Below are 20,861 nucleotides of genomic sequence, written 5' to 3'. Positions count from 1 at the left end.
AAGCAGGCAGGCAGCCAGTCACAGGGCTGCATGAGAACATGTGGGTATGATGGTGTCAAAAAATGGCTGCCACCCAACCACAATGCAGCATGAAAACATGTGGGGAATGAGGCTGCGAAAAGTGGGCCTCCCTGTACGTAATGACAGGGGGCTTCCTTTGCTGATGTGCTTCTGGGTGCACGGGGAGGGGAGGCTCCTTTTGCCAGCCAATCATAGCACTTCCTGAGAACACGTGGGTTTGATGCTGGCAAGCAGTGGCTGTCAGCCAAGCACAGAGCAGTATGATGTTTAAGAACATGGCAGCTCACTCCCATAAAATGGCAGCCCCTTCATAAAATGGCAGCCCCCCAAATGGCAGCCAAACCAAAATGGCAGCCCCTGGGTATGGAGGGGAAGGGCCTTCTGGGTCAGAGGTACTTCCGGGTAAAGCAGAAGGGGTGGCCGCTCCTTCCAGGCAATCCCCACAAAGCACGTGACCAGTAGAGGGGAGTGACTTCCGGGGCAAATGGCCCCTCAGGCAGCTGGCAGCGGTGGGCAGGGCATTGCTCACGTCTTACCTGGTGGTGCCTGTGCTCCTGGCGTGTTCCAGGGCAATGAACCAAATAAGCACAAGGAAGGCACGTGGTGAGGTAAAAATGCTTCTTTTGCGCCGTGGTCAGATAACGGGTCCCTGTGGTGTCAGAGCTTCAGTGTTTGTGCCTGAGCTAAGAACTTTCCCAGCCTCCGTGCGCTTCAAGACGGCACAACCCTTCTCAAAAACCCACTACGGGACCCTCCTGGGTCTCGTGTGAAAATCTGCACTACTGTGCTGAGGATCCCCTCCGAGCAGGGATGGCACAAAGCCTTTTCCATGTGCCTCCTCACCTGGCCTGGTCTCCCTGTTTCTCAGCACCTGAAGCCCCTCCATCTCCTGCCCATCCCTGAATCTGGTGCTGGCAGTGCTGCACTCGGTGGTGCTCCAGCAGTGAACCCCCTCATCTACAGCATGAGGAACCAGGAGCTCAAGGATGCAGTTAGGAAAGGGCTTACATGAAAGGTTTTGCAATAGTGATAAACTCCCATCCCTCTCCCAGGATATCCCATCCCAAATGGGTGCTTTGATGTATCATCGTTACTGTTACCAGTCTCATTAGCATTAGCTTTATCGTTATTGTTACTTGTGGTGATCATGTTCGCAGACAAATGTTTGGATTTGTCTCACTTGTCCAGAGGCATGAACCTGCTCTGTCTCACCTGGAGCCTGTGTAAGAGTGTGTCTAACACTGGGGCGGAGCTGACTCCCCCACAGGCTCCTCTGTAATAAACTGGGATCTCCCCAGTGCACTGGGGAAATTAGCAGCAGTGCTCCCCATCCAGCTGGAGCTGCTTCCCACCCTGAGCAGCAAGGCCAGTGTGAGTCACCCTGTGACCCAGGCACCACAGCCAAATGGCTCTGCAGAGCAGCACCGCCAGCTCGGGGCCCTGCAGGGATGATGGGGAGGGGGCCAGGAACAGCCAGTAGATCAGGCAGAGGTTAGGGAGAGCTCAGAACAGAGAGACTAGGTGGGAAATTGCCTCAGAGACAAAAATACCAGCGTTCACCTATCCAGACAATGCCCAGATGTGGGTGCCCTAAAGCACGTTCATGGTGCAGAGGCAGAAGTCCTCACTGTGCTGGTTGCTCCACCAGGCCTGGGTAGTGGATGAAGAAGGCTGGTGCTCACAACTACCCATCTCTTAGTGCATCGCCCCTCTCAAGGGTGCATCGAAAGGGAGGCTGGACCCTGCATCAGGGCTTGCACTGAAGGAAGCATGACTCAGCAGCCCTGTGAGTTTGCTGCTGTCCTCAGTCTCTGTGCCAGCACATGTCCTTGACACAGCCTCCTCCACCCCTATGCGCTGTCCCTCACTCCAAAGTCACCCCAGTCTAGTTCCTCCGAGCAGCCATTTCCAGCCCTGGCCATTCACCATGGTCAGCTGAGGGCTTATCTTTGAAATGATGACCAGCCCCGTCCTCTTGCTGGGCTCAGTGTGTGCACTGGGGACACCAGACCTGCATGGGCTCAGACATGCCCAGAGCCTGGCAGACCCCAGAGCAGGGCTGTCTGCAAAGCCTCACGTGGCCATGGCCAAGGCAGGGAAGGGTCGGTCTGCTGGGCGAGCAGTCAAAGCCAGACGGCCACAGGGAATGGGACACTGAGGTCTGTCGCGGAACTGTGCCAGGAGGATGTTTCCCCAGCCTGAATGCACTCTGTCCTGAGTGGTGCCTGCAGGGCAGAGCTCTGGGGCCACCTGTAGGGATGCAGGCTGGGCCAGCCCAGGACAAGACCAGGGATGTGAACAAAAGCCACGATGCTCCAAGAAGCTCCCACACTGATGGAAACTCCAAATTCCCTCCATTCCCAGGCAGGCAGGGCTTGTCACCCAGTCAGTGGGATTGCTCCGGGGACTCAAAAGACACCCTGGGTGGGAGGTGTGGGCAGCCAAGATTGACCCCAGCACTCCAGCTGCCCCTCTGCAGCCAGAGCAGCTCTCCAGAGTTGGGACGGGACTCGCTGCTGCTCTCTCCATGGTCAGAGCTCTCTTGGGCTGAAGCTTCCATTCATGGGGACCTTGAGAAACTCTGGGATTTGTCAACAGAAACCTCACCAGGTTTTTACAGGAGAAGTGGCCAGTCCTGCATCAGGGCAGAATAGCTCCGTTATCAGGGCAAGCTTGGAGGTGACAGGCTGAGGAGTGCCCTGAGGAGAAGGCCATAGTTGCTACAAGGGATGCTATAGGAGCCAGTAGAGCATATTGACCACAAATAAGGCCAGCTGCATACAGTCCTTAATTAGGAGGAGTGTGGCCACTCAGACCAGGGAGTTACCTCTCCCCTTGACTCATCAGTGGTGTGGCCACATCTGGAATAATGTGTCCTGATGTGGGCTCCATGTTGTGCAGGAATGGGGAGGAACTGGAGAAGGTTGAGAGAACGTCTGCCAAGATGGACTTAAGGGCTGAATCACATGAGTTGTGAAATGGATTCCTGTGTAGAGGAAAGAGCATGAGAAAGAAAATTTGAGAGTCTGAGACTGGGCATGAAGAAAAATGAGATGTCACTTGAAGGGGAGTGCCATGACCAACAGGTCACCGAGGGCAGTAAGGGGGTTGTGTCTGTGATGAGCAATGGCTTTGTGTTTCAAAGGCATCAGTACAGGTAGGAACATGCGAGGGTGAGAGCAAGGTGGGGAAGTTAGGATAGTGTGTCAACAGCCTGCAGGAAAGAGGAGCAGGCATGGGACAGTGTAGCATCCTGTGGTGGAGTATGGCTGACAGCGCTAGCTGTACAAGAACTGATTTCGACAGAGAGATAGAAGGGATAGCTATAAACACAATGAAGGAGCTGATTAAGGAGTTCATCTGACTTGTGAAAGATGGGGCAAGTTTCTGATTTCCTGAAACTCAAAGCAGCAACCAGATACTTGGGAAGTATCTGAACGAACAAAAAAGCAAGGCAAGGAGGACATGTCTCCGCAGCACAAGACTCCTGGCGCAGGGGCCCTCAGGCTCCTCCTGCTGCCCCTGCGACAGAACAGCCTGCCCAAGCTGCTGCATGCAGAAAGAAGTTTCTCTTTGTAATTCTTCCCCCTGTAAGCACAGAGTTGCTTCTTTCTTCTTCTCCAAGGAAATCCCCATCCCCAGAGAGCCTTTCCCAGGCAGTGTGTCCATGCTGGCCTAGCCAGCCGTTACTTCCCCTCCCTGTGCTCCCTGCAGGCCCTGAGCTGGCTGTGCTGCTCTGCAGGAAGTGGGTGGTGGTGCCCAAAACCCACAAGGAGACAATCCCAGGCAGATCCCTGCTGATCATTCAGCACCTCGTGGGGCACTGGGCATGTACATGTGAAGGCTCAGCCAGCCTGTTCCCAACACATGGCCCCATGTCCTCCACCCCTCAGCCCACGGAGAACTTGAGCACAGCAGTACAGCTTTGTAAGTGGAAGCTTCTGCAGCCTGTCCTTCACTTCAGCTTTGGAAGAAGAGCCCAACCTCCAGACACCGGCCCTGAGGAAATACCCTTTTATTGCAGAGATGTGAGACGGGAGGCCAGCTGTACCGTAGTGCCAGACACACGTACAAAGGCCTCTGGTCAGACAGGCTGCGTTCATGCCCCTGGAGAAGTGGTGTGGATGCAGACATTCTGATAAACTTGGTTATCACAGATAAAATGCCCAAGCACAGGAGGTTCCAAGGTACATTGGAACCACTTGTGAAGAGACACATGCAGCTTACTGCTGCTGACAGAAGATAATTGAATCAGTTTCTTCAGGGTGTCTTTGAGCTCCCTGTTCCTCATGCTGTAGATGAGGGGGTTCACTGCTGGAGGTACCACCGAGTACAGCACTGCCAGCACTAGGTCCAGAGCTGGTGAAAAGATGGAGGGGGGCTTCAGGTAGGCAAACATGGCAGTGATCAAAAACAGGGAGACCACGGCCATGTGAGGAAGGCACATGGAAAGGCTTTGTGCCGTCCGTGCTTAGACGGGATCCTCAGCACAGCCCTGAAGATCTGCACATAGGGCAGCAGAATGAAAACAAAGCACCCTGAAGATAAAGAAAAACCAAAGAGAAGAAGCCCAGCTTTCCTGAGGTAGGAGTGTGAGCAGGAGAGCTTGAGGATCTGGGGGATTTCACAGAAGAACTGATTCAGTGCATTGCCTTGGCAGATAGGTATTTGTCCTTGTTTCGGCTGGGACAGAGTAACTCTCTCTTAGTAACTGGTACAGTGCTGTGTTTTGGATTTAGTGTGAGAATAATGTTGATAACATGCTTATGTATTAGTTGTCGCTAAGTAGCGCTTATCTTAAGCCAAGGACTTTTCAGTTTCCCATGCTCTGCCAGCAAGCAGGTGTGCAAGAAGCTGGGAGGGAGCAGAGCCAGGGCAGCTGACCTGAACTAGCAAAGGGTGTTCCATACCATGGAACGTCATGCCCAGTATATAAACAGGGGGAGCTGGCCAGAAGGCGTGGATCGCGGCTCTGGCATCGGTCAGTGGGTGGTGAGCAATTGCATTCTGCATCACTGGGTTTTTTTTTCCTCCCCCCCCCTCCTTTTTTTTTGTTATATTCCTTTTCATTACTACTACTATTATTATTATTATTATTAATTATTATTATTGTCAGTATTATATTTTACTTTAGTTATTAAACTGTTCTTATCTCAACCCACGAGTTCTGCCTTCTTTCCCGATTTCTCATCCCCATCCCAGCGGGAGCTGGGTGGGGGGACGGGGAGTGAGGGAGTGGCTGTGTGGTGCTTGGCTGCTGACTGGGGTTAAACCACGACATGAGTGTAAACAGGTTTCTAGTCAGTAGGCTTCTCTGACGGAGCCCTGCACTTGGTCACTAGCCTGTGTCCTGTGTTTCTCATTAGAGCCTATTTCCATCTACCTCCGGCGCGGGTGCATTCTCTGTTCTTAGTGGGCATGTGTGAATGGCAGTGAACTTCAAGCTAGACTCACCGGTGAGTAGGTTACGAGGTCTGTGTTACAGCAAACAGGGCCGCAAACATCCTGGACTCCAATGCCTGGGTGCATGCACTGGGGAGACCAGGAGGATCTGAGTCCAGGTGCTGGATAGAATGAGCGCCTAAGGCACACCTGGGTCTTCTCCTAGAGAGACTGATGGGCTGGAGAAGGCTTACTGGCTTCCTCCTTCCCACTGGCAGCACAAGACTCACAGGGTCCTGCTCACCATAGGCCTCAACGCTGCAAGAGCTGAGGAACTTGCGGAGGAACAGCATGTGCAACTTGGCAAAACAGGCTCTAAGTCCTTGCCAGGCCTGGCTCTCCAGACTGTACCTGCACAGGTTGATCAGGATACACTTCTGCAGCTGCCACCGGCATTGGGTGGGCACCAGTAAGGACCCTCAGCTCCTTCAGTCAGGGGAGCAGTCTCTGGAAGCAAGCCGTGTTGTAGAGGAAGAAGGTGGCCAAGGTGTCTGGGAGTCCCTATCAGAACCAAGTGTGAAAGGAAAAATGCTCTTGGTTTTGGCAGAAAGAAAAGTTCATCTGGAGTCGAAGTGTGGGTCAGATCTTAACTCGATCTTAACTAGTTCCCTCAGCCGCTCCTCATAAGACTTGTGCTCTAGACCCTCCAGCAGCTTCATCACTCTTCTTTGGGCACACTCTGGCACCTCAATGTCTTTCTTGCAGTGAGAGGCCCAAAAATGAACACTGTATTCGAGGTGTAGCCTCACCAGTGCCGAGTACAGGGGGACAATCACTTCCCCAGTCCTGCTGGCCACACTATTTCTGGTACAAGCCAGGATGCTATTGGCCTTCTTGGCCACCTGGGCACACTGCTGGCTCATCTTCAGCCAGCTGTCAACCAACAGCCCCAGGTCCTTTTCCACCAGGCAGCTTTCCAGCCACTCTTCCCCAAGCCTGCAGCATTGCATGGGGTTGTTGTGACCCAGCACGTAGCCTGGTTGAATCTCATACAGTTGGCCTCAGCCCATCAATGCATCCCTCTGTAGAGCCTTTCTACCCTCAAGCAGATCAACACCTCTGCCCAGCTTGCTGTCATCTGCAAACTTACTGAGGGTGCACTCGATCCCCTCGTCCAGATCATTGATAAAGTTATTAAACATGACTGGACTCAATACTGAGCCCTGGGGAACACCTCTTGTGACCGGCCGCCAACACTGGATTGAACTCCGTTCACCATAACTCTTTGAGCCCAGCCAGCCAGCCAGTTTGTTACCCAGTGAAGAGTGCACCCGTCCAAACCATGAGCAGTCAGTTTCTCCAGGAGAATGCTGTGGGAAACGGTGTCAAAGGCTTTACTAAAGTCCAGGTAAACAACATCCACAGCCTTTCCCTCTGCCACTAAGCGGGTCACCTTGTCAAAGAAGGAGATCAGGTTAGTCAAGCAGGACCTGCCTTTCATAAAGCCATGCTGGCTGGGCCTGATCACCTGGTTGTCCTGTACATGTCGTGTGATGGCACTCAAGATGATCTGCTCCATAACCTTCCCTGCATCGAGGTCAGCCTGACAGACCTGTAGGTCCCTGGATCCTCCTTCTGGCTTTTCTTGTAGATGGGCATCTGTACTGGTTTTGGCTGGGATAGAGTTAAAATTCTTCATAGGAGCTTGTACAGGGCTATGTTTTGGATTTGTGCTGGAAAACAGTGTTGATAACACAGGGATGTTTTAGTTATTGCTGAGCAGTGCTTACACAGAGTCAAGGCCTTTTCTGCTTCTCACACTGCCCCACCAGCGAGTAGGCTGGAGCTGCACAAGAAGTTGGGAGGGGACGCGGCTGGGACAGCTGGCCCCAATTGCTCAAAGGGATATTCCATACCATATGATGTCATGCTCAGCAATAAAACTAGGGGGAGGTTGGTGGGGGTGCTGCTGCTGGGGGACTGGCTGGGCATCTGTCAGCTGGTAGCGAGCAATTGTTCTCATTTGCATCACTTGTTTTTCTTGGGTTTTATTTTCTTCTCTCTTTGTTTTATTTTCCTCTTTTCCTTAGAATTCTTTTCAAAATTTCTTTTCAATTATTAAACTGTTTTTATCTCAACCCATAAGCTTCTTTCTCACTTTTACCCTTCCGATTCTGCTCTCATCCCAGAGTGGGGGAGCAAGTGAGCGGCCGTGTGGTGCTTAGTTGCTGGCCAGGGTTAAAGCATGACACCTACCAATGGTTTGAGTGGAGAAACATTGCTCAGAGGATCTTCTCAATTTGTATTGGCATAGTTTATATCTCTACAACCTATGTGTTGTGATGTGTTTCGATTGCTGCAGGGCCATTTGCAACCCCTCACACTACTGTCCTTACGAACTCCTGGTTGTGCTCCATGCTCATCTTTAGCTGCTGGGGAATGGCACCTCTATCCATGCTCAGCCCCACCGTCTTGTATGCCATTAGACCCTCTGTGCCCAATGTAGAGACTGCTTCTTCTGTGGCATCATCCCTTTGCTGAGAGCAGCCAGCATGGCACCAGCTCCTATGAAACATGAGCATCGCTCTCTCCTCCGCTGTGTTGCTGAGCTCCTTCACACTGTCTTCTGTGCTTTATGCCTGCATTATATACATCATCCTGAGGATAACCTCTGTGCAAAGCCACAATAAGGCCTTCTTCACCTGCATATCCTTCACCTGCATATCCTATATTTCTTCATTCACTATCGCAAATGCTAGCGGCATGTTTGACCATGTGAGGCCTGAAGAGAAGCTGCTTTGTTGTAAGCTGTCTGCAAATGTGCAGGTTCCTCTAAGGAAGTGCATTCAGGAGAAGAACAGTTTTAGATAATTTAGGTGTCAGCCAACAGAGTCAGAAGACACAACCCTTTGAGTGTTTGAACTGACCCAGACAATGGAAACTGGGACTGCCACCTCTGATTCACTGATTCACTGTGCTCCTACTGCTGTAGGTGACGGAGCTTGAGCTTTTGCTCAAATACAGCCAGCGGCTTAGTCTCAGAAAGTTTTCCAGACGAACCCAGTGAGAGTTGCCTCCTCTGGGTCATGCATACAGCTGTTAAACTGCACAGGGCCCAGCAGAGTTTTCTGTGCTGCCCCATCATGCCCCAGTATGTCCCAGTGGTCTCCAGGTAGGGTATGACCCCTTCACCATTGCACTCTCGGCCTGATCCTCCAACTGGTGTTTTACCTATCTGTTTGTCTGCCCTTCCAGACTGTAATGGCCTAACTTGGGTACAAGAATATCGAGGGAGGCCATGTCAAAACTCATGCTGAATTTGAGGTGAACAACAGCCGCTATCCTCCCCTCCTGCACAAATGCCATTACTTCCTCATGAAGGCAGTCAGATTGGTGAGGCAGGATTTACCCTTTGAAAGTTCATGCCGACTGCTTTTGGATACCTTCTTCTCTTTAAAGGTCCCAGAAATGTCACCCAAGAGATATCGATGGCTTAGTGCTCATCAAGATGAGCTTGTACAGCCTGTGGATCCCTGGGTGGCACTTTTGGCCTCTTTCAAAGATGGGTGCAACATTTGCTTGTCCTCACTCACAAGACACCTCTACCAATCCCATGACCTTTCAAAAGCGATATTCCACAGAAATATCGATCTTTCCCTGTGACTTCATTACCACTATTCTGCCTGTGATACGCTGTGTTTAATTTCTCTGACCTTTCACATACTTTCCCCTGTCCTGATACAATGACCATTTCTGAAGTCATCTTTTCAGTAGACTGTCTAGACAAAGGCCCTTTCCATTATTCTCCAGTTTTCTCCTCCCTTTACTCTTTGTTCATTCAGATACCTCTCACCTATGCTGCTGCTTTGAGCTTCAGGGAGTTAAAGCTTGCCTGACTTTCAGGAGTCTAGTTGTCTCTTTAGCCAATTCTTTCCTTATGTTTATATCTGCTGTTTTGTGTCTGTCTGTCTAGAACATTTCTCATAAGATCATCCCTTGTAGAAAGGCAACCTCAGTAGAGATATCCTGTACTTAGCATATGCTTCAGGAGTGTGTTTCATTGTTTATGAAACTTTATCACGCTTTACTTTTCTTTGCTTGCAAGCAGGAAAAATGCTTCTGTGCCTGTGTGCAGCCAGTTCTCTAAGGAAAGCAGGTGGGAGATGGGGCAATGGAGCTGTAACATTCAGCTCCCAGAGTTCAGAGAAGTCTGATGGAAGGCAAAGTGAAGCAAGTCCCAGGCGGCCAGTGACAGAAATGGGGAGGCTGGGGAGGTGAGGAGCAAGGTTGTCCATACAGTGTCAGACCTCAAGGGACTGCTTTTCCTGCCTGCCCAGACCTCCTGAGGAGACACTCTGCATCAATATCAATTGGAGAACGCTGCTATCACCTCTTCTCTAAACTGAAATTAATAAAATAGAATGTTTAAAAAAATGTATTTTTTATTAGGTGCGCTTTGAAATCTTCCTTTTTAACCCTACTATGAAATGATTCCAATTAGCTGTACAGGTCTTGAAGACTTGAAGAAAATTACAGGAGGAGAAATAGCTCGTTAGGCCTTTCTGTATTTTAATGAGCCCCATGGTGTATTTGGCCCTGAGTCTAGTTAGTGTTAGGGTATGGGCTTGCTTTGTGGATTAGGGTTTGGTGTAGCTCTGGGGTGAGGGTTAGGGTCAAGGCTAGCATTTTAATGTTAGGGATAAAAGCTAGGAATTAGAGTGAGCAATAGGGTGAGAGTAAGAGCTTATGGGTTTGGGCTTTGGTTTAGAGGTAAGGTTTGAGGTTAGGGATTAGAGTAGTGGATTCCTGTCAGGGTGAAGGGTAGAGTTTAGGGGTAAGATTAGGGCTTAAGGTTCCTGGTTAGAAACAGGGTAAAGGCCTAACATGAATGTTTTCACAGTCAGTGTTGCAGTGGCATCAAAATTACCTGAACACATCTTTCCTCTTCAAAAGCTTTCCTCTCTGTTGGCCAAACCCCTCTTCCCTCCCCCAAATCTCCCATCTCTCGTCCCAGCTACCCCTGACCTCCCCAAAGCTTTCATCTTGTTGGGGACAATATTGTAATGGCTTTCAAGACTGCAGGTATCTTTCTCTGCACTGCTGGCCAGTCAGGAGTGACCTCACAGCCAAGCACGTGCTGCTGTGCTGTAGAGGTTCCTGCTCAGCCTGTCCAGCAGTGCTGGAGGCAGGCGATGCCCTCCACCACCCCTGAGGTACTCTGCCTGCATACCAGCTCGTGCTCCAGAAGGGCTCCCATATGTCCTGGCACACAGGGGTGCTTCAGCTACCCCAGGGCAGTGGCCACCCCTGTGTGGATAACTGAATCAAGCCCTGAATGTAGATTTTGCGAAAAAACTTGTAACTTCGGCATAAAAGAACTCAATGTAATAGCTGAAAAAGTCTTCCTTTCCAGCATTGCTAGGTTTTTAATGAACTTTTCATTATTTTTTTCATAGTTTTTTTATTAGCAGCACCAAGAGTATGTATTAGCAAGCTGATTATTGCTCTATGGAAAGAGTTTTATGCAGCCACTTAGCACAATACATTTTGTTACCAATGGTTCAAATGGAGAAACATTGCTCAGAGGAACTGCTGTATTTATATTGGCAATTTTTCTCTCTCTCCTCCTGCCTCTCTGTCTTTTCTCCTTCCTCTGCCTATTCTACCTTCAATGAACTCTCCAAAGGAAAGACTCGTTGCATGACAGAATAACTCAGGTTGGAAGGGACTTGAATATTGTCTTCCCTGACTCTCCTGCTCGAGGCAGGTTGAAGTAGATGAGGTAGCTAAAAGGCTCCCCCAGCTTGCCATCATCCACAGAGGAGCTGAAGGTGAGCTCCATCCCATCATACCGGGAGATAATAAAGATGTTCCACAGTGTTGGCTGAAGTGCTGGTCACTCAGGGATGTTGCTAGTGACTGGTTGCCAGGAAGACTCCATACCCCCGAGAACATCTGGGCCTGATCATCCAGCTAAACTCCTCTAGCCTCTTCTTCCTGTTGCCTTCTGTTGCCTCCTGTTGCTTCTTCACCTCCTCTGCCTTCTCCTCCTCCTGTTGCCTCCTGTTGTCTCCTCCTCCGGTGGTCTCCTGTTTCCTCCTTTTGCCTCCTCCTCCTCTTTCCTCCTTCTCCTCCCCCTCTTCTTGTTGCCTTCTGTTGCCTCCTCTTGCCTCTTCCTCCTCCTCCTTTTATTGCCTCCTGGTTCCTTCTGTTGCCACCTTCTCTTGCCTGCTGTTGCCTCCTGTTGCCTCCTCCTCCTGATTCCTCCTATTGCCTCTCCCTCAAGTTGCCTCCTGTTTTTTCTTGTTGTGTCTCCCTTCACCTCCCGTTGCCTCCTGTTGCCTCTTCCTGCTCTCTCTCCTGTTGGTTCCTCTTTCCTCCTGTTGCCTCCTTTCCCTCATCCTGCTCTTGCCTCCATTTTCCTCCTCCTCCTCTTGCCTCCTGTTTACTCCTCCTCTTGTTGCCTCTTGTTGTCTCTTGTTGCCTCCTACTCCATTTGCATCCTCTTGCCTCCTCCTCCTCCTCCTCCTCCTCCTCCTCTTCCCTCCTGCTGACTCCTTTCCTCCTCTTGCTTCCTCATCTACCTCCTCCTGTTGGTTTCTCTTGCCACTTGTTGCCTCCTCCTCCTCTTGTCTCCCATCTTTCTGTTGCCTCCTCCTCCTGTTGCCTCCTCCTCCTGTTGCTTCCTGTTGTCTGCTCCTCCTGTTTCCTTCTGTTGCCTCCTCCTCCTCCTGTTGCCCCTTGTTCCCTCCTCCTCCTCCTCCTCTTTTGCCCTCCTCCTCCTATTCCCTCGTGTGGACTCCTGTTTCTTCCTCCTCTTCCTGTTGCCTCTGGATCCCTCTTGTTGCCTTTTCCTCCTACTCATTTTGTCTCCTCTTTCCTTCTGTTGCCTCCTGTGGCTTCTTCTTCCTCCTCCTCCTTTTGGCTCCTGTTTCTTTCTCTTGCATCCTCCTCCTCCTGTTGCCTTCTCTTTCATCCTGTTGTATCTCTTTCATCTTGTTTTATCTTGTTGACTACTCCTTCTTCTCCTCCTCCTCTTGCCTCCTGTTACTCCCTCTGTCCTCCTTTTCCTCCTCTTTCTCCTTCTTCTGTTTCCTTCCATTGCATCCTCCTCCTCTTGTTGCATCCTGATCTCCTGTGTCCTCCTCCTCCTCCTCTTCTCTCCTGTTGCCCTTTCTTGCCTCCTCTTGCCTCCTGTTTCCTCCTCCTATTGCTGCCTCTGGTTGCCCCCTCCTCCACTTGCCTCTTCTTGCCTCCTCTTGCCTCCTCTTGCCTCCTTTTGCCCCCTGTTGCTTCATCCTCCTCCCGTTCTCTCCTGTTGCATCCGGTTGCCACTTCCTCCTCTTCCTCCTCTTAATGTTGACTCCTCCTACCTCCTGTTGCCTCCTCATCCTCCTATTTCTTCTTCCTCCTCTTCCTCCTCTTCTTCCTCCTCTTTCTGTTGCCTCCTGTTTCCTCCTGTTGAATCATCCTCCTGTTACCTCTTCTTGCTTCCTGTTGCTTCCTCCTTTTCCTCCTCCTCTTGCCTCCACTTGACTCTTGCTACTTCTTCCTCCTGTTGCCTCCTGTTGCCTCCCGTTCCTCATGCTGCCTTTTTGTCCTCATGCTCTTGTGGCCTCCTGTTGCCTTTTTTTCCCTCTTTTTTCCTCCTCCTCCTCTCCTCCTCCTCCCGTTACCTCCTCCTGTTGCCTCCTCCTTTTGTTGCCTTCTCCTCTCCCTCCTCCTTCTCCTCCTGTTACCTCCTCCTCATCTTCTTCCTCTTCCTGTCTCCTTCTCCTCCTCTTCTTCTTAGTGCCTTCTCCCGTCCTCTTCTGTAGGGATGGTTCACAGACTCTGGTGCGGGTAAAACCAAAAGGCCTTTATTGTTTACAAATTTGTACTTATATAGATTTATTAGCTGTCCACGCGCTCAGGCTTGTTCCATGATTAGTTAATACCTTCTGTTCACATGCTGCGGCTAAGCTTCTGATTGGTGCTGTCGAGCAAGACACACGTCTTCTGGCTTCGGTCTCTTATCTGTTTTCCAAGTTATTTCAGTCTTCAGCTTCTTTTCTGCACACCTGCTTTATCACTTATTTACTCCCTTATTCTATGTCTTTCAAGGCTATGTCTAATTGCTCAAAGCTGCTCGCAAAACTCCCTACGGATTCCCACACTCTTCCTTTTGCCTTCTCTTCCTGGTGCTTGCTACACCTTCTTCTCCTCCTGTTTCCTCCTCCTCTTTTTCCTGTTGCTTATATTCTTCCTCCTCCTCTTTGGGTTGTTTATGGTCTTCCTGTTCCTCCTCCTCCTCCTGCTCTTTGGCTTTCTTCCTTTTTTCCCCCCTCTTCATTCTTCTCTTTTCCCCTCCTCCTCCTTTGGTTTCTTCCTGGTCCTGTTTCTCTTCCTTCCTGCTCTTCCTTCTGTTTACACTTCTGCTGTGGCTGTTCTTGTTCATCTAACTCCTTCTCCTCCTTTTACTCCTCCTTTTTATCCTCACCTTTATCTTCGTTGTTCTTTTTCTTCCCGTCCTCCTCTTCTTTTTCATCTTCCCTCTATTTCTCCTTCCTTCTGATCATCCTCCTCTTCCATCATCTGTTTTTCCTCCTCCTCCTCCTGATCCTCTTCTTTCTCCTTTTCCTCTTCTTCCTTTTCCTCCTGTTCTTCCCTTTCCTCCTCCTGTTCCTCTTCTTTGTGGTTCTCTTCTGCCTCCTTTTCCTCTTCCTGTTTCTCCTCCTCTTTCTCCCTCTCAACCTCCTCTTTCTCTTCTTCCTCATGTTCCTGCTCATCCTCTTCCTCTTTCTCCTCCACTACTTTTTTCTCATTCTCTACCTTCTCCTGCTTGTTTTATCCTCCTGTTGGTTTTCCTCCAATTGTTCCTCCACCTCCTCCTCCTCCTCCTCTTGTTCATTTTCCTCAGAATCACAGCATGGGTGAGGTTGGAAGGGACCTCTGGAGATCATCTGGTCCAACTTCCATGCTCAAGCAGGGCCACCTAGAGCTGGTTTCCCAGGACCGTGTCCAGACAGCTTTTGAATCTCTCTAAGGGATGGAGACCCCACAACTTCCCTGGGCAACCTGTGCCAGTGCTTAGTCACCTTCACAATGAAAAAGTGTTTCCTGAAGTTCAAAGGGTACCTCCTGTGCTTCAGTTTGTGCCCATTGTCTCTTTTCCTGTCCCTGGGCACCACCAAAAGGAGGCTCCATCCTCTATGCACCCTCCCATCCCGTTTTTATACACATTATTAAGATCCCCTCTGAGCCTTCTCTTCTCCAGGCTAAAGTGTCTCAGCTCTCTCAGCCTTTTCTCACATGTGAGCTGCTTCAGTCCCTTCATCAACTTTGTGACCCTGTGCTGGACTGTCTACATTATGCCCATGCCTCTCACCACATCTCCCTGATCCAAACAAGATCGTGGCCCTGCAACTGCACACAGATCCATAACTGCTCATGTTTATTCTCCGTACTGTGTGCATTAGTGTGCAAGCACTTTAGAGAGGCACGCCAACATGTGGAGTTCCCAGAGGCGGTTTGGGGGATTTCTCCATCACGGTGCTTTGTAGGCAGCTCCTTGCTCATATGCAAGTGCTGGAGGTGACCCTGCTTAAGCCCCGTCTTGTTGATTTTGTGATCCCTCCACACCACATCAGCCCATGCAATTTGTTTCACGATGTCGCCTGTCACTCCCTCACTGGGCTGCTGGTTACTCTCTCCCTCCCCCATCATTCTTAGTTTAAAGCCCCCATTATGAGGGCAGCCATCCTGGCCCATTTTCTCCCACTATTTCATGGTCACTACAGCCAAGGCTCACACTCGTTTTCACATCCCTGATCAGCACTCCCTCTTTTGCAAAGATCAGATGGAGGTGAGCATCACCTTTGGTTGCCTACCTGGCATCGGTGCAAAGAGGTTTTACCAAGAGACCCCAGACACCTGCTGGACAGTAGGCATCCTGCTCTGCTTCCCTTCCAGTGAGTGTCAGGGTCTCTCAAGGCCCTAATGAGACCTGAGGTCATTGATCTGGAGACTTCCTTGAGTTGCTTACATGAGGCTTTGTCCAATTCCTTACCCTGATTGCAGTTGCTTTGTCTCCCACTGTGATATCACACCAGCAGGTCTCTTCTCTGACCCTCACCCACAAGGGCTCACCCAACCTATTCCACATCCCATAGAGAAGCTCCATACACACGAGAAGCTCCTGCACACAGAGGACATTTCCCTCCTGATCATTCCAGCCCGTCTCTCCTCAGAAGCCTGTATGCACCATTGCAGCACCACTAGCAGTGTGAGCTGTCCCACCACTCCTCCCCATCGATTCCACTGATGGCAAAACTCTGTGATGGCACGTGGGACTCCAGCTCCTCCTTGCCTGTACCCCAGGCTGAGGGCATTGGTGCGCCTTTGGGCTGCATCACCTCAGCTAGGGAACTGGGAACACGCTCAGGCTTCTCACAGGCCAACACAGTACCAAGTGCCCAAGACCCAGGAGGTGCAAATGCTCTGCTTGAGACCAGAGCCACGCTGGAGTGGATGGCAGATGGCAAAGTAAAGGCACAGAAAGAGGAAACGCTGCTCTCCCCAAGGCCAGAGAGAAACTGGACGGGGATGTGCACCCTGGCAGGAGAGGGCTTTGCCGTCTGTGGGGTCTCTGCAGCCCCTGAGGGCCTGTGGTGGATGTCAAGCTGATCTCAAGGAAGGACAGTTGCTGCTGAAAATGTCCTTGAGTGTGGACATCCTGTGATCCAGGAACACTGTGACAATCCTTGGACTGTTCCTTGAGGGTATCATCAAGAGGGTGAGTAAAGGACTGTTGAAAGAAGAACCAGCAGAGTTTAGGAGTAGGCAAACGAGTGGAGATCCCGACGTGATGTCCTTCCTGTTCATGAACTGCCCTGCATCTACTGGATGGAGGTGGGTCAGACCTTGCCTCACTCCAGTGGCGAGAGAGTGGCTGGCCAAAAGAAACTGAATCTGTCTGAGATGCCATCTGGGGTGTCAGTCACCCACCCTCTCTGGACAGGGATGCCTTTCCTGTAGCTCCTGTGCTGTCCTGACACAGTTGTGCTCTACAGCCCTGGCATCTTCTGTAGCACTACAGGCCTGTGTTTGGCCAGTGAGTAGCTGCCCTGGATTTAGTTGGCAATGTCAGGATATCCGTGAGACAACTGAAATTACAGTCAACAGCAATCGAGTATATACAGCTGATGGAGAAATAACATTTTAAAAAAGGACTGAGCTATCCCTAGGGCACATGAATCCATTTGACCAGCTGCCTCCCTCAACAGGCTGTCCTGAACATCATGAGTAGGGAAAAGTGCAGTTTTCCTCAAGGTGGGCATCTGCTGTTGGCCAAAGGAATTCCCCACCAGCCTTCAAGGTGATGCCCCCAGATGCTGTTCTTTCTCTATGAACTGCTCCGTTGTTAGAGTTTGCGCTTGCCTGCACTTATCTTGGACCACCTCTGAGACTTCCACTGTCACCAGGTGCATGCATCCATTAATTTGCATGGGAGCTGAGACAAGGAGCTCACATGCAGATGCCTATTTTCTAAAATCACAGAAAGGCACACCTGAACTGAGGCAAGAGGAATCCCAGCTCCTGAGGGTTTGTGGCAGGCATGGGAGAGAGCTGAGTCCCCTTCCAGCCCCACAACTACAGACCCAGGATGAGATGCCTCGCTTGACTTAGTGGAATCCTTTCTCTCACCAGGGGTAAAGGAGATTCCTCCCTGCCACTGTCTGCGTATGCTGCTAATGCTGGGACATGGAAAAGTGACTCTCATGCCCAACTCTTTTCCGGACAGGAGAAATGCCACTGCCTGAAAGAAGTGTCTCTCCCCAGCTGAGGGAGGGAACATGAGGGATTGCTTCAGCCTGTTTCACAGCAGGTTCCCCTGGAGCTCCAGGGACACCTTGAGGGAGCCCAGAGGGGGCAGAGAAAGTGCTGCCTTGGGCTGGTCCTCTGCTGCTGAGCTGGGCTGGGCTCCTGGGACAGAGGGAGCTCACGGCAAGTGGGCAGCACTGCAGAGAGACAGCTCTGCCCCGGAGTAGCTCCTCTGCAAAGCGCAGCAGGGCTGAGGGCACTGCCTTTAGGCACCGAGGGGAGAGGAGCAAGGCAGAGAGAGGTTAGAGGCAATCTGTGGTGGGAGGATGCTGAGAGCTCACGGGGAGAGAAATCTTCACAGTCCTTAACACGGTATGTTTCTGGCTGCAGGGCAAATCAGCTGCGGTTCCTGGAGGGATCTCTTAAAGCTGGCACATCACACAGCCTGTGGGATCTTTCAGGAGGATTCTGACAGCTTCTCTAGTGGAGAAGAGGAGGACGTGCTGCAGAGCAGGGCTTCCCTGCTGCACTGTCAGAGGACAGGGTATGACCGCTGCCTTCTCTCAGGGACAGCTGCAGGACTGTGAAGCCAGGTGTGCAGGCATGGGTACCCAGGGCTGTTCTTCAGAGCAGGGTCCCTTCGCCCCAGGGGGCTGTGTGCTGGGGCAGGGACTCTGCTGCCTGCCAGGGTCTGCACTCAGCCTGCCCAGGAGATCCGCACAGCACTGCAGGGAGAAGCTGTGGGTAGAAGGAGCAACCCCCGGCAGGGCAGGGCAAGGTCCTTGTGCTGTCGAGAGGGTGCTGCATGGGTCAGGGCTGCTCACAGCTCCAGATCATCCTCAGGACTTTTCAAGACGGACATCAAGGCAGGGGTTACCTCAAAAGAAAGGTGTCTGCCCTTTGAGTTTTCTCCTCTTGGCTGGCTGAGTGGGCAGCGGGACATTTCTCGGGGGACTTTTTGACTGGAAGGTAAAAGCAGGCATTACTGTAAAGATAAGGAGCTTTCCTGAATCTGTGTTTTCCCTTTCCAGCTCTGGAGGCTACAGATAACACCAGCATCACCTTTCAAGTTTCATCAGGGTTTTTCAGCTACTCTTTAGTCCCAGCACTCAGGGACAGGCTGCAGGGAAGAGATGGGAGCACAGGGGCTGGAGTGAGGTCTGTGAGCACTGACAGGCAGGTGACATGGAGCCCAGGAAACAGCTCCCGGCAGGGACACCTCCAGGCAGCAGAGACACGAGCAGGGAGAGAGGGAACTGCTAAGGGAAACCCTGTTGCCGGGAAGGTCTGGGCACCTCCTGGCCACCCCCTGCAGTGCAGATGCCTTCCTTGAGCAACCCCCCTCATCTCTCGTCCGTCACCCAGCACAGCTCTCGGCCCTCATTGCTGTGGGGTCTAGGGCGGGAGTCTCCTCCTTGTCCACTTGACCCGCAGAAGAGGTGACAGGCATCTCTGCTGCCACATGTCCATTTCCCACTGACCACCAATGAGGCTGAGGGATACTGTCCTGCGTTATCACCATCTGGGAGGTATTGTGCAGAGTTGCATAAAGGGAAGATCTTTCCTGAGCGCCAGTCTGTCTCTCTCCTTGCCTCTCTTGGCTGCTCTTGGCATTGCTGTCAGGCTCTCTGGAAATGGGAGTTTCAGCTGCAGAGTCACTGATCTTGTGGGTGTGTCCATGGGAAGAAGGGTCCCAGCTTTCCTCTGACCTGGGGGGCTGTGGGCAGTGCAGTCAGTGGAGCTAGGGAATGAGCTGACTCTCCCTTAATCAGATGCCATGCTTAGGACATTTGGCTGTCTCCTTGGGGTGTTCTTCCAAGCTGTGAGCTGCCCTCTAGAATGCAAATCTTTCTCATAGCACCTGTGGGTTATCTGAAAGCCTCACGGAGAAGCGCAGGGATGCTACAATGGAGGAAATGCTGTTGGGTTGCTGAAACGAGCATAAATGTCTGTCCTGGGCTAGAAGTGGGGGGCTGCGATCTTGAGAAAGGGTAAGACATCTGCTTGTCTGCAGTGGATCTTTCTGCTCTCAGCAGTGTCTGATTTTTTTCAGGGTAACATGGGAGTGAGATCCTACTCCATGTCATGAAGGAGTAAGCACAGGGCAGCTGGGAACAAAACGCAGAGACAGACCAGCTCCTCTCACTCTGCACAAAGCCACAGGCAATCCTCTTGCCTCGCAGGGCTCACTCCATTCTCCCTGAGTGTGGCAGAAATGCTGAGGGTTTCTGACTTCCAAGAACAGTCCACAGGTGAGATGGAGCAATGCTTTAAAAATAACCTCTCAAACTGCCTGCTGTCATACCCATTCCTTAGCACTGGGAGTGCAGACACTGACAAGCTCTTTTGTGTTAGGAGCAGTTTAACCTGGAAAAATTCAAACACCAGGACTGGCCCCTGCCCCCACTGTTCCCATGAACCCACTGCTGCCCAGCAGGGCTGACTCCTCAGCAGCCACTGGGCAAAGGCCCTCCTCCCCACGGCACACTCAGCCAGCACTAACCAGAGCTCGAGCCACAGAGCTGAAGGTCTCCTAGAAAACAAAAAGGGTGGGTGTGTAGCTGAGGGGTGGGGTGGGTCCATGAAGGGGAGTCCAAGAGAAATGGCTTTGCTTTTGCTCAGAGAAGTCTACCCTAACTTGTCACTGTCTTTTCCTCCTTTGATAGTGCCCCACGCTCAGAGAAAGCTAATGTCCAATGGCAGCTCCATCACCGAGTTCCTCCTCCTGGCATTCGCAGACACACGGGAGCTGCAGCTCTTGCGCTTCTGGCTCTTCCTGGGCATCTACCTGGCTGCCCTCCTGGGAAACGGCCTCATCATCACCGCCGTAGCCTGCGACCACCGCCTCTACACCCCCATGTACTTCTTCCTTCTCAACCTCTCCCTCCTTGACCTGGGCTCTATCTCCACCACTCTCCCCAAAGCCATGGCCAATTCCCTCTGGGACACCAGGGCCATCTCCTACTTGGGATGTGCTGCACAGGTCTTTCTCTTTGTCTTTTTGATGTCAGCAGAGTTTTATCTTCTCACTGTCATGTCCTACAACCGCTATGTTGCCATCTGCAAACCCCTGCACTATGGGACCCTCCTGGGCAGCAGGGCTTGCGTCCACATGGCAGCAGCTGCCTGGGGAGTGGGTTTCTCTACGCTGTGCTGCACACTGCCAATACATTTTCAATACCTATCTACCAAGGCAATGCACCGAATCAGTTCTTCTGTGAAATCCCCCAGATCCTCAAGCTCTCCTGCTCACACTCCTACCTCAGGAAAGCTGGGCTTCTTCTCTTTGGTTTTTCTTTATCTTCAGGGTGCCTTGTTTTCATTGTGCTGTCCTATGTGCAGATCTTCAGGGCTGTGCTGAGGATCCCATCTAAGCACGGACAGCACAAAGCCTTTTCCATGTGCCTTCCTCACATGGCTGTGGTCTCCCTGGTTTTGATTACTGCCATGTTTGCCTACCTGAAGCCCCCCTCCATCTTTTCATCAGCTCTGGACCTGGTGCTGGCAGTGCTGTACTCGGTGGTACCTCCAGCAGTGAACCCCCTCATCTACAGCATGAGGAACAAGGAGCTCAAAGACACCCTGAAGAAACTGATTCAATTATTCTTCTGTCAGCAGCAGTAAGCTGCACGTGTCTCTTCACAAGTGATTTCCAA

General features: G+C 51.4%; 1 protein-coding gene across 1 annotated transcript in view; it reads left to right on the top strand.

Annotated features, from left to right (window-relative positions):
* The window catches only part of LOC127025958 (scavenger receptor cysteine-rich type 1 protein M130-like), a 76,983-nt gene that overhangs the window by 8,803 nt on the left and 47,319 nt on the right, over nucleotides 1-20,861 (top strand).

The sequence above is a fragment of the Gymnogyps californianus genome, chromosome 26 (assembly GCF_018139145.2).
Source record: "Gymnogyps californianus isolate 813 chromosome 26, ASM1813914v2, whole genome shotgun sequence".
In the NCBI taxonomy this organism is placed as follows: domain Eukaryota; kingdom Metazoa; phylum Chordata; class Aves; order Accipitriformes; family Cathartidae; genus Gymnogyps; species Gymnogyps californianus.
Note: the sequence above shows the minus strand (reverse complement) of the source record. Positions and strands in the feature narration are given on the sequence as shown.